Here is a 14,275-nt window from a genome sequence, read left to right as displayed (position 1 = left end):
TCCCATTCCTCCAGGTCTCCTCTGGCAGCGATCCTCCCAGCGCTGCATACTCCAGTCTTCAGGCTCTGGACACTACATGGCTCCACTTCCCCAGGTACATATTCCCATTCCTCCAGGTCTCCTCTCTCCTGTGCTGTGAGGCTTCTTTTAAGGGTCCTGGTGCTCCTCCACCTCCCCTCTCCTCTATGATGACTGGCTCCCGGGGCCCCAGCAACAGACTACCCCCTGGTCACTCTGCCCTACAACCCAGGGGACCCAATCAGCTGGGGACATGTTTCCCAGACTTTTTATGTTGCTGGGTAAGAAGTGACAGGACCAGAGAATTGGCGGCAAAATTCCTGTCCCAAGCTGACAGGGTCACATAAAGTTCAGCCCACGATCTACTCTGGGACTTGTAGTTCCACAATGTAAACAAAAAAAAAAATCACAAGGGGATCTCCATGGTGCAATAGCTTCAGGGTATTACATAGGCCTGGCAAATCCCATCTGGTAATACCCGCGGCTGCGTAGTATTGGCGCCACCACCCTAGATTCAGCCATGTGACTACACCAGCCTACCAGAATCCTGCATCACGCTCACATAACTGGTCTGACCAATAGGCACTGGGAGCACACTATTTTACAAGTGCACTCCATTACTGACTTAGGTATCCTGTACTCACAGTGTGTGCCCTGCAATGTATCAGTCTCCCTCTGCCTGTGCCAGTATTCTGTGAATATGCTTCAGACCACCTTTCACCATGGCGTTGCCCTACAAGTGCACCTGTATCAGCTGGCATCCTACCTGCACCTGTGTCTACTATCTGTTCCTGGGAGTACACAGCAGGCTATGGTGTGCCTACACCATCTACAGGATGCCACAAGTACTACAGGCACTGTGTTACACATTATCTCCAGCTTGCTGTTGCTATACTGCCACCGGGAGCATGTGTGCTGTGTTCACGTGCCTATCCTCCTTAGAGTTCTGTGTTAATGGACGCACCTGAGACTCTCCAGACACAGTCAGCCCTGCAGTGCCTACACAGAGCCACTAGTCGATTATACTACCACTGCTACAGTAATAGCACTACCATCCGCCGGTGTATTTACCATTCTGACAGCCGACAGAATACAATGCCCATTGATACACTTAAGCACTAGGCTGGATCTATACAACTATTTGTAGACCTGTGATATCGCTGTGTATTATGCGACTTGTTCTACCTGATTCAATAAACCTAAGAGTTGCTTAAGCTGTGCCACATGTGGAATAACTGCCACAAGCACCAAACAACTGTGAGACACATGAATACCTTATAATACCCTCTGTCCCAGTGTATTCTCAGTTATATACTACTCTAGTAGCTAATAATCACTGAATTAGCCTTGGCTATTATCAATAAGGTTCTCCTGATACTACTGAGGTACATCAGCTGCACAGTAATAATGTAGTTTGCAGGAATCTATGATCTGCAGACTTTCTGTGCACTAGGGAATAGGACTCCATAGAAATGTTCCCATAACTAACCTGCAGACACTTACGGTGAGGCTGCACCTGTCCAGCAGGCTAGGTTACTGGAGAATAATGTTTATAGGGACCTATACATCAGCGACGGATTGTGGCAATGGGATCAGTATGATTTACCGGCAGCCGGGATCTGTACACAGACAACGGCATTCCGGCCCGCCAGTATGCCGGCAGCGGGCGTTTATGTGCACAAGACGGCGGCTGAGTCATTAGCAAATTTTTGTAAGCACCCTGTAAGCGATATCACAGCTGTGTATGCACCTGCCTGCACTTCTAATCCAGGCACAATAACATAATCCAGACAGGATGGGTAAAAGAGAATTACCAGAATCAGACATAGAAACTAAGCCAGACATTCAGTACTACTAAATTACAGCTAACTGCAGTGTAAAACTGACAGGTTAAGGCAGGGCCATAACTACGTGTGTGCCAAGTGGGCCTGGCACACAGCGAAGTTGCCCTGAGGGCGCACGGCCAGCGGCATGTAATGAGTCAAATTGACTCATTACAAGCCGCCTCTTCTGTGTGCCGTGCGCTGCCGCCCCGCTGTGGAGGAGAGCTGCAGCACCGGGCAACGGAGAAGGAGGAGGAGGGGAGGGGGGGGACTGGAGCCGCAGCAGCGCTATTTCATTGGTAGTAAGCGCCGCTGCAGCAGCCCCCTCTCCTTCCGTATTGGCTGCCCGGCGCTGCTGTGGATGCTGGGATGTGGTTCCTCCATCCCAGCATCCACAGCAACGCAGCCAATACAGAAGAAGAGGGGACAGCTGCAGCGGCGCTTACTACCAATGAAATAGCGCTGCTGTGGCTCCAGTCCCCCCCCTCCTCTCCTCCTCCTTCTCCGCTGCCTGCACCGAGGGAGCTGCACGAGGAGCCTGACTGCCAGCGGGGAGATGGTAAGTATCTCTCTCTTTCTCTGACGTCCTAGTGGATGCTGGGAACTCCGTAAGGACCATGGGGAATAGCGGCTCCGCAGGAGACTGGGCACAAAAGTAAAAGCTTTATGACTAGCTGGTGTGCACTGGCTCCTCCCCCTATGACCCTCCTCCAAGCCTCAGTTAGATTTTTGTGCCCGGCCGAGAAGGGTGCATGCTAGGTAGCTCTCCTGAGCTGCTTAGAGTAAAAGTTTAAATAGGTTTTTTATTTTCAGTGAGACCTGCTGGCAACAGGCTCACTGCATCGTGGGACTAAGGGGAGAAGAAGCGAACTCACCTGCGTGCAGAGTGGATTGGGCTTCTTGGCTACTGGACATTAGCTCCAGAGGGATCGATCACAGGCTCAGCTTGGATGGGTCCCGGAGCCGCGCCGCCGGCCCCCTTACAGAGCCAGAAGAGCGAAGAGGTCCGGAAAAATCGGCGGCAGAAGACGTTCCTGTCTTCAATAAGGTAGCGCACAGCACTGCAGCTGTGCGCCATTGCTCTCAGCACACTTCACACTCCGGTCACTGAGGGTGCAGGGCGCTGGGGGGGAGCGCCCTGAGACGCAATAAAACACGTTTTAAACCTTATATGGCTAAAGAAATGCATCACATATAGCTCCTGGGCTATATGGATGCATTTAACCCCTGCCAGTTTTCCTAAAAAAAGCGGGAGAAAAGGCCGCCGAAAAGGGGGCGGAGCCTATCTCCTCAGCACACAAGCGCCATTTTCCCTCACAGCTCCGCTGGAAGGACGGCTCCCTGACTCTCCCCTGCAGTCCTGCTACAGAATCAGGGTAAAACAAGAGAGTGGGGGCACTAATTGGCAGATAATACAAATACAGCAGCTATAGAAGGGAGAAACACTTATATAAGGTTATCCCTGTATATATATAGCGCTCTGGTGTGTGCTGGCAAACTCTCCCTCTGTCTCCCCAAAGGGCTCGTGGGGTCCTGTCCTCTATCAGAGCATTCCCTGTGTGTGTGCTGTGTGTCGGTACGATTGTGTCGACATGTATGAGCAGGAAAATGATGTGGAGGCGGAGCAATTGCCTGTAATAGTGATGTCACCCCCTAGGGAGTCGACACCTGACTGGATGGTCGTATGGAAGGAATTACGTGACAGTGTCAGCACTTTGCAAAAAACTGTTGACGACATGAGACAGCCGGCAAATCAGTTAGTGCCTGTCCAGGCGTCTCAAACACCGTCAGGGGCTCTAAAGCGCCCGTTACCTCAGATGGTCGACACAGACCCAGACACGGATACTGGCCCTCATTCCGAGTTGATCGGTCGCAAGGCGAATTTAGCAGAGTTACACACGCTAAGCCGCCGCCTACTGGGAGTGAATCTTAGCTTCTTAAAATTGCGACCGATGTATTCGCAATATTGCGATTACTAACTACTTAGCAGTTTCAGAGTAGCTCCAGACTTACTCTGCCTGTGCGATCATTTCAGTGCTTGTCGTTCCTGGTTGACGTCACAAACACACCCAGCGTTCGCCCAGGCACTCCCACCGTTTCCCCGGCCACTCCTGCGTTTTTTCCGGAAACGGTAGCGTTTTCAGCCACACGCCCCTGAAACGCCGTGTTTCCGCCCAGTAACACCCATTTCCTGTCAATCACACTACGATCGCCGGAGCGAAGAAAAAGCCGTGAGTAAAAATACTTTCTTCATAGTAAAGTTACTTGGCGCAGTCGCAGTGCGAACATTGCGCATGCGTACTAAGCGGATTTTCACTGCGATGCGATGAAAAATACCGAGCGAACAACTCGGAATGAGGGCCACTGACTCCAGCGTCGACGGTGACGAGACAAACGTAATGTCCAGTAGGGCCACACGTTACATGATCACGGCAATGAAGGAGGCTTTGAACATTTCTGATACTACAAGTACCACAAAAAGGGGTATTATGTGGGGTGTGAAAAAACTACCCATAGTTTTTCCCGAATCAGATGAATTAAATGAGGTGTGTGACAAAGCGTGGGTTTCCCCCGATAAAAAACTGCTGATTTCTAATAAATTATTAGCATTATACCCTTTCCCGCCAGAGGTTAGGGCGCGTTGGGAAACACCCCCTAGGGTAGATAAGGCGCTCACACGCTTATCAAAACAAGTGGCATTGCCGTCTACTGATACGGCCGCCCTCAAGGAACCAGCTGATAGAAAGCTGGAAAATATCCTAAAGGGTATATACACACATACTGGTGTTATACTACGACCAGCAATCGCCTCAGCCTGGATGTGCAGCGCTGGAGTGGCTTGGTCGGATTCCCTGACTGAAAATATTGATACCCTGGATAGGGACAGTATATTATTGACTATAGAGCATTTAAAGGATGCATTACTATATATGCGAGATGCACAGAGGGATATTTGCACCCTGGCATCAAGAGTAAGTGCGCTGTCCATTTCTGCCAGAAGAAGTTTATGGACACGACAGTGGTCAGGTGATGCGGATTCCAAACGGCATATGGAAGTTTTGCCGTATAAAGGGGAGGAGTTATTTGGGGTCGGTCTATCGGACCTGGTGGCCACGGCGACGGCTGGGAAATCCACCTTTTTACCCCAGGTCACCTCTCAGCAGAAAAAGACACCGTCTTTTCAAACTCAGTCCTTTCGTCCCCATAAGGGCAAGCGGGCAAAAGGCCACTCATTTCTGCCCCAGGGCAGAGGAAGGGGAAAAAGACTGCAGCAGGCAGCCTCTTCCCAGGATCAGAAGCCCTCCCCCGCTTCTGCCAAGTCTTCAGCATGACGCTGGGGCTTTACAAGCGGACTCAGGCACGGTGGGGGCCCGTCTCAAAAATTTCAACGCGCAGTGGGCTCACTCGCAAGTGGACCCCTGGATCCTGCAGGTAGTATCACAGGGATACAAATTGGAATTCGAGACGTCTCCCCCTCGCCGGTTCCTGAAGTCTGCTCTACCAACGTCTCCCTCCGACAGGGAGGCAGTATTGGAAGCTATTCACAAGCTGTATTCCCAGCAGGTGATAATCAAGGTACCCCTCCTACAACAGGGAAAGGGGTATTACTCCACGCTGTTTGTGGTACCGAAGCCGGACGGCTCGGTGAGACCGATTTTAAATCTGAAATCATTGAACACTTACATAAAAAGGTTCAAATTCAAGATGGAGTCACTCAGAGCAGTGATAGCGAACCTGGAAGAAGGGGACTATATGGTGTCTCTGGACATCAAAGATGCTTATCTCCATGTCCCAATCTACCCTTCTCACCAAGGGTACCTCAGGTTTGTGGTACAAAACTGTCATTATCAGTTTCAGACGCTGCCGTTTGGATTGTCCACGGCACCACGGGTCTTTACCAAGGTAATGGCCGAAATGATGATTCTTCTTCGAAGAAAAGGCGTCTTAATTATCCCTTACTTGGACGATCTCCTGATAACGGCAAGGTCCAGGGAACAGTTAGAGGTCGGAGTAGCACTATCTCAGGTAGTGCTACGTCAGCACGGGTGGATTCTAAATATTCCAAAATCGCAGCTGATTCCAACAACACGTCTACTGTTCCTAGGGATGATTCTGGACACAGTCCAGAAAAAGGTGTTTCTCCCGGAGGAGAAGGCCAGGGAGTTATCCGAGCTAGTCAGGAACCTCCTGAAACCAGGACAAGTGTCAGTGCATCAATGCACAAGGGTCCTGGGAAAGATGGTGGCTTCTTACGAAGCGATTCCATTCGGAAGATTCCATGCAAGAACTTTTCAGTGGGATCTGCTGGACAAATGGTCCGGATCGCATCTTCAGATGCATCAGCGGATAACCCTATCTCCAAGGACAAGGGTGTCTCTCCTGTGGTGGTTGCAGAGTGCTCATCTTCTAGAGGGCCGCAGATTCGGCATTCAGGACTGGATTCTGGTGACCACGGATGCCAGCCTGAGAGGCTGGGGAGCAGTCACACAGGGAAGAAATTTCCAGGGCTTGTGGTCAAGCATGGAAACGTCTCTTCACATAAATATCCTGGAACTAAGGGCAATTTACAATGCCCTAAGTCAAGCAAGGCCTCTGCTTCAGGGTCAGTCGGTATTGATCCAATCGGACAACATCACGGCAGTCGCCCACGTAAACAGACAGGGCGGCACAAGAAGCAGGAGGGCAATGGCAGAAGCTGCAAGAATTCTTCGCTGGGCGGAAAATTATGTGACAGCACTGTCAGCGGTGTTCATTCCGGGAGTGGACAACTGGGAAGCATACTTCCTCAGCAGACACGACCTCCACCCGGGGGAGTGGGGACTTCACCCAGAAGTCTTCCACGTGATTGTAAACCGTTGGGAAAAACCAAAGGTGGACATGATGGCGTCTCGTCTCAACAAGAAACTAGACAGATATTGCGCCAGGTCAAGGGACCCTCAGGCGATAGCGGTGGACGCTCTGGTAACACCGTGCGTGTACCAGTCAGTGTATGTGTTCCCTCCTCTGCCTCTCATACCCAAAGTATTGAGAATCATAAGAAGGAGAGGAGTAAGAACTATACTCGTGGCTCCGGATTGGCCAAGGAGGACTTGGTACCCGGAACTTCAAGAGATGCTCACGGAGGACCCGTGGCCTCTACCTCTAAGAAAGGACCTGCTCCAGCAGGGACCTTGTCTGTTCCAAGACTTACCGCGGCTGCGTTTGACGGCATGGAGGTTGAACGCCGGATCCTGAAGGAAAAAGGCATTCCAGATGAAGTCATCCCTACCCTGATCAAGGCCAGGAAGGATGTAACCGCAAAACATTATCACCGCATTTGGCGAAAATATGTTGCGTGGTGTGAGGCCAAGAAGGCCCCTACAGAGGAATTTCAACTGGGTCGTTTCCTGCATTTCCTGCAAACAGGACTATCTATGGGCCTAAAATTAGGGTCCATTAAGGTTCAAATTTCGGCCCTGTCAATATTCTTCCAAAAAGAACTGGCTTCAGTGCCTGAAGTTCAGACGTTTGTCAAAGGGGTACTGCATATACAGCCTCCTTTTGTGCCTCCAGTGGCACCTTGGGATCTCAATGTAGTGTTGAGTCTCCTAAAGTCACATTGGTTTGAACCACTCACCACTGTGGAATTAAAATATCTCACATGGAAAGTGGTCATGCTGTTAGCCCTGGCTTCAGCCAGGCGTGTCTCAGAATTGGCGGCTTTATCATATAAAAGCCCTTACCTAATTTTTCATTCAGACAGGGCAGAACTGAGGACTCGCCCTCAATTTCTCCCTAAGGTGGTTTCAGCGTTTCACATGAACCAGCCTATTGTGGTGCCTGCGGCTACTAGGGACTTGGAGGACTCCAAGTTGCTGGACGTAGTCAGGGCCCTGAAAATATATGTTTCCAGGACGGCTGGAGTCAGAAAATCTGACTCGCTGTTTATCCTGTATGCACCCAACAAGCTGGGTGCTCCTGCTTCTAAGCAGACGATTGCTCGTTGGATTTGTAGTACGATTCAGCTTGCACATTCTGTGGCAGGCCTGCCACAGCCAAAATCTGTAAAAGCCCATTCCACAAGGAAGGTGGGCTCATCTTGGGCGGCTACCCGAGGGGTCTCGGCTTTACAACTTTGCCGAGCAGCTACTTGGTCAGGGGCAAACACGTTTGCTAAATTTTACAAATTCGATACCCTGGCTGAGGAGGACCTGGAGTTCTCTCATTCGGTGCTGCAGAGTCATCCGCACTCTCCCGCCCGTTTGGGAGCTTTGGTATAATCCCCATGGTCCTTACGGAGTTCCCAGCATCCACTAGGACGTCAGAGAAAATAAGAATTTACTTACCGATAATTCTATTTCTCATAGTCCGTAGTGGATGCTGGGCGCCCATCCCAAGTGCGGATTGTCTGCAATACTTGTATATAGTTATTGTTACAAAAATCGTGTTGTTTATTGTTGTGAGCCATCTTTTCAGAGGCTCCTACGTTTATCATACTGTTAACTGGGTTCAGATCACAAGTTGTACGGTGTGATTGGTGTGGCTGGTATGAGTCTTACCCGGGATTCAAGATCCTTCCTTATTATGTACGCTCGTCCGGACACAGTATCCTAACTGAGGCTTGGAGGAGGGTCATAGGGGGCGGAGTCAGTGCACACCAGCTAGTCATAAAGCTTTTACTTTTGTGCCCAGTCTCCTGCGGAGCCGCTATTCCCCGTGGTCCTTACGGAGTTCCCAGCATCCACTACGGACTATGAGAAATAGAATTATCGGTAAGTAAATTCTTATTTTCTCTCTCTCAATCAGGGGGACACCATCTGCCATAATGTGTAAAAAGGGGGCCTGGCTGCCGCAATGTGTAAAAAGGGGGACTGGCTGCCGTAATGTGTAAAAAGGGGGACTGGCTGCCGTAATGTGTAAAAAGGGGGACTGGCTGCCGCAATGTGTAAAAAGGGGGACGCTGGCTGCTGCAATGTGAATAAAGGGGGACACCGTCTGCCGTAATGTGTAAAAATGGGGACACTGTCTGCTGTAATGTGTAAAAAGGGGACGCTGTCTGCCGTAATGTTAAAAAAGGGGACGCTGTAATGTGTAAAAAAGGGGGACGCTGTCTGCCGTAATGTGTAAAAAAGGGGACGCTGTCTGCCGTATTGTGTAAAAAAGGGGGATGCTGTCTGCCGTAATGTGCAAAAAGGGGACGCTGTCTGCCGTAATGTGTAAAAAGGGGGACGCTGTCTGCTGTAATGTATAAAAGGGGCTCTACCTGGTGTAGTGGCGCTACTGTGCAGCGTAATTTGAATAATGGAGACTACTGTGCACCGTAGTATGAATTGCTATTATTTTGTGACCACGCCCCTTCCCCATGAAGCCACACCCCTATATAGTTTTTGCGCGCCTACGGCGCGCACTGCCCCTGTCTTGCATGGGGGGGGGGGCGCCGCCAATGTCGTTTCTTGCACACATCGCTAAAATGCCTAGTTACGGCACTGGGTTAAGGTGCCCAAACGTCAGGTTGAACGATCTGCCGACCAGATCAGCCCACCGGCTATCAATCAGGAGATTGGGGAAATTAACCATGATAAAAATCCCTGAATCCCTGATCCCAACCGAAAATGGACGGGATTGGGGGAATCGGGATTTTTAAAGATGTTTAATATTCCCGATCCCCAGACTTAACCGTCAGGGGAATGGAGGATTTCCACAATCCATTGCGGGTGTATGGGGGGCATTAGGCTGCTCAGTGGTTCTATCCATCAAATGCAGTTAGCATAATAAATTCCAACATTCCCAAGGACAGGTAAACAATGCACTGTAAAAATGGCTATAGGGTAAAAGAACAGAAACCTAGAGAATCGCCCCAGACATCAGAAAAATGTTATCAAAGATTTTACTGCAGTGTAGCAAAATTATAAGGTATTCTATCTTACAGCCGAGTCTGACCATTTGCTGCCTGCACCTTTATTCTAAAACTTATTTTTTTAAAGAAAATATAGATATATATTTTTTTTATGGAAAAAGACCCTGGAGGACTCTACTTTAAAAAAAAAAAAAAAAACCAGACTGGAATTTGCTAAAATACATACTGATAATCAACAATGCATCTGCGGGAACGTCCTTCAGTCAGAAGTGTGAAAACTGGACCTCTTTGGAAAGTCACATCAGCTCCAAGGCTAGACTACCCATCTGGCACTTCTGGCATATCTCCAAGAACATAGGGGCATGCTGCAAGTCCACGCCCCTGACTCACGGCGCGCCCACGCCCTAAGTGTCTGTTTCAAGGAAAATGGGGGCGTGCCACGAGTCCATGAACCCCTGCAGGATGCCGACTAATCTCCAACTTTTTTGTAAAGGGTGAAACGCTTACAAGGCAAAACCATACCTTGTAAGTGATTGCCCCTTTAAAAAAAAACGCCTGAGATCGTCCGGCATCCTGCACCTCTGGGAATCTTGGACTCCATTACATCCTGCTGTCAGTGTTCCTTTCTTTTACAACTACATTTTTTCATCTGCGGACATAGAACTGATCAGGGACGGACTGGGGCTACGAATCAGCCCTGGCATTGTGAGCGCACACGTCACGGAGGGGGAGAGTACGGACACAGCCTATGGGGGTATGCGCGAGCAATTGCGGACTCCATTACATCCTGCCGCATACCTACTGTGACACGGGAAAGGTTTGGTTATGTTATGGGGTTGCTTTGCAGCATCTGGCCCTGATCTGAATGCTGTCGTACATCTATGGAAAGAGACAGAATATGTAGACTGGAGAAAGAACCCATCAAACGTATAGCTGGCCATACACCTAAAGATTTCTGTCCAACCAGCCAATTTGCTGAAACAAAATTCCTTTTGGAAGGGACAGCCAGGATGTCGGTAAGTATGGCACATTGTGAACAGCTGTGGCTAAAAAAAGCAGCAACTTGCTTTAAAGTTGAACTCTAAAGGGGAGATGTATCAAGCCTTGGAGATAGATAATGTGGAGCAGTTGCCCAAAAGCAACTTTTTACATTCTGTGATTTCAAAGACTGTGCTCAATAAATAACAAACTGGTTGTTTTGGCCAACTACTCCCACTTTATCTCTTTACAAAGCTTGATACACCTCCCCCTTAATGAGTTCCAAAGTTAAACAGAATTTTTTTTTTCTGGGTTTACAACAGGAAGTTAGAACGCAAGTTAGAGCGAGGTGCATCATCGCCACACACAGAACAGGCCACCGCCACACGCACAGAACATGCCACCGATACACGCACAGAACAGGCCATTGATACACGCACAGAACAGGCCACCGCCACACGCACAGAACAGGCCACCGCCACACGCACAGAACAGGCCACCGCCACACGCACAGAACAGGCCATTGATACACGCACAGAACAGGCCACCGCCACACGCACAGAACAGGCCAACGATACACACACAGAGCAGGCCACCGATACACGCACAGAACAGGCCACCGCCAAATGCACAGAACAGGTCACGATACACGCACAGAACAGGCCAACGATACACGCATAGACAGTCCACCATTACACGTACAGAACAGGCCACCGCCACACGCACAGAACAGGCCACACCACACACACAGAACAGGCCACACCACACACACAGAACAGGCCACCACCAAACGCGCAGAACAGGCCATTGATACATGCACAGAACAGGCCATTGATACATGCACAGAACAGGCCACCAATACACGCACAGAACAGGCCACCGCCACATGCACAGAATAGGCCACCGCCAAATGCACAGATACTTTACGATCCACGTGGACTACGATTGGGAACGATAACCTGCGCCGAGCGAGGCACCTTGCCCGAAGCATGGCGAGCCATGCAAGGGGATGCGGTGCACTAATTGGGGTTCACAGTCACTGTACGTCGAAAACTACACCAAAAATAATAAAAAATAAAAAACCTCATGTCGACCTTTTGACCTGTCAACCTAGAGACCCTGTTGATTTAAAATCCCTGTCCACTTAGTTACTGTCGACCAATAGTGGTCAACCTAGACACTGTCGACCTAAGTGTGGTCGACCTTCAATTCCATACCCGTCTGGTGCAGCAGATTCACATCAGTAAATTTCATTCACAAGCGTACACGCACAGAACAGGACACCAATACACACACAGAACAAGCCACCGCCACACGCACAGAACAAGCCACCGCCACACGCACAGAACAAGCCACCGCCACACGCACAGAACAGGCAACAGATACACGCACAGAACAGGCAACCGCCAAACGCACAGAACAGACCACTGATACACGCACAGAACAGACTACTGATACATGCACAGAACAGACCACTGATACACGTACAGAACAGACCACTGATACACGCACAGAACAGACTACTGATACATGCACAGAACAGACCACTGATACACGCACAGAACAGACCACTGATACACGTACAGAACAGACCACTGATACACGTACAGAACAGACCACTGATACACGTACAGAACAGACCACTGATACACGTACAGAACAGACCACTGATACACGCACAGAACAGACCACTGATACATGCACAGAACAGACCACTGATACACGTACAGAACAGACCACTGATACACGCACAGAACAGACTACTGATACATGCACAGAACAGACCACTGATACACGTACAGAACAGACCACTGATACACGTACAGAACAGGCCACAGATACACGCACAGAACAGGCCACAGATACACGCACAGAACAGACCACTGATACATGCACAGAACAGGCAACAGATACACGCACAGAACAGGCAACCGCCAAACGCACAGAACAGACCACTGATACACGCACAGAACAGACCACTGATACACGCACAGAACAGACTACTGATACACGTACAGAACAGACCACTGATACAAGCACAGAACAGGCCACTGATACACGCACAGAACAGGCCAGCGCCACACGCACAGAACAGGTCACCGCCAAACGCACAGAACAGGTCACCACATGCACAGAACAGGCCACTGATACACACACAGAACAGTCCACAGATACACACACAGAACAGGCCACCGCCACACACACAGAACAGGCCAACGATACACACACAGACCCTATCCATTTGATAGATAGACAGTGTCTAGTTAGACAGTCAATAGATAGACACCATATGTTAGATGGACATTAGGTCGACAGGGTCAAAAGGTCGACAGGGTCAAAAGGTCGACATGGAAAAGGTCGACAGGTCAAAAGGTCGACAAGTCAAAAGGTCGACATGGTCAAAAGGTCGACATTGAAAAGGTCGACAGGTCAAAAGGTCGACAGGTCAAAAGGTCTACAGGGTCAAAAGGTCGACATGAAAATGGTCGACATAAAAAAAGATAGACAAATGTGTTTTTTTTAAATGTAACATGTTTTTGGATTATTTCATACTTTCTCTATCCATGTCGGCATAGAGTTGGTTATAAACCTTGTGGCGAGCGCAGCGAGCCACCGTGCCCGAAGCGTGGCGAGCGAAGCGAGCCCCGCGAGGGTATGCCTTTCTACAACTGGGGGTCCCAGATGACAAAACTATCCACACAAACCAGAAAAATGCAAAAAACATGGTGTCTACCTTTTCCATGTCGACCTTTTGACCCTGTCGACCTTTTGACCTGTCGACCTTTTGACCTGTCGACCTTTTCCACGTCGACCTTTTGACCCTGTCGACCTTTTGAGCTGTCGACCTTTTGACCTGTCGACCTTTTCCATGTCGACCGTTTGACCCTGTCGACCTTTTGACCCTGTCGACCTAATGTCCATCTAACATATGGTGTCTATCTATTGACTGTCTAACTAGACACTATCTATCTTTCATACCGGAACCCACACAGACAGCCCACCGTTACACGCACAAAACAGGCCACTGCCACACACAGAAAAGGCCACAGATATACGCACAGTACAGGCAACCACCAAATGCACAGAACAGGTCACCAACACACGCACAGAACAGGCCACTGCCACACGCACAGAACAGGCCCCCAACACACACACACACACACACAGAGCAGGCTACCGCCAAACGCAGAGAACAGGCCACCGCCACATGCACAGAACAGGTCACCGATACACGCAAAGAACAGCCCACTGATACACGCACAGAACAGGAAACCACCAAACGCACAGAACAGGTTACCAACACATGCACAGAACAGACCACTGATACATGCACAGAACAGGCCACCGCCACACACACAGAACAGGCCACCAATACACGCACAGAACAGGCAACCACCAAACGCACAGAGCAGGCCACCGCCAAACGCACAGAACAGCCCACCATTACACGCGCAGAACAGGTCACCAACACATGCACAGAACAGGCCACTGATACATGCACAGAACAGGCCACCAATACACGCACAGAACAGGCCAACGCCACATGCACAGAACAGGCCACTGATACACGCACAGAACAGGCCACAGATACACACACAGAACAGGCCACCGCCACACA

This window comes from Pseudophryne corroboree, chromosome 5 (assembly GCF_028390025.1).
Source record: "Pseudophryne corroboree isolate aPseCor3 chromosome 5, aPseCor3.hap2, whole genome shotgun sequence".
Classification (NCBI taxonomy): Eukaryota; Metazoa; Chordata; class Amphibia; order Anura; family Myobatrachidae; genus Pseudophryne; species Pseudophryne corroboree.
The sequence above is the reverse complement of the archived record's forward strand: the minus strand, read 5'-3'. Positions refer to the sequence as shown.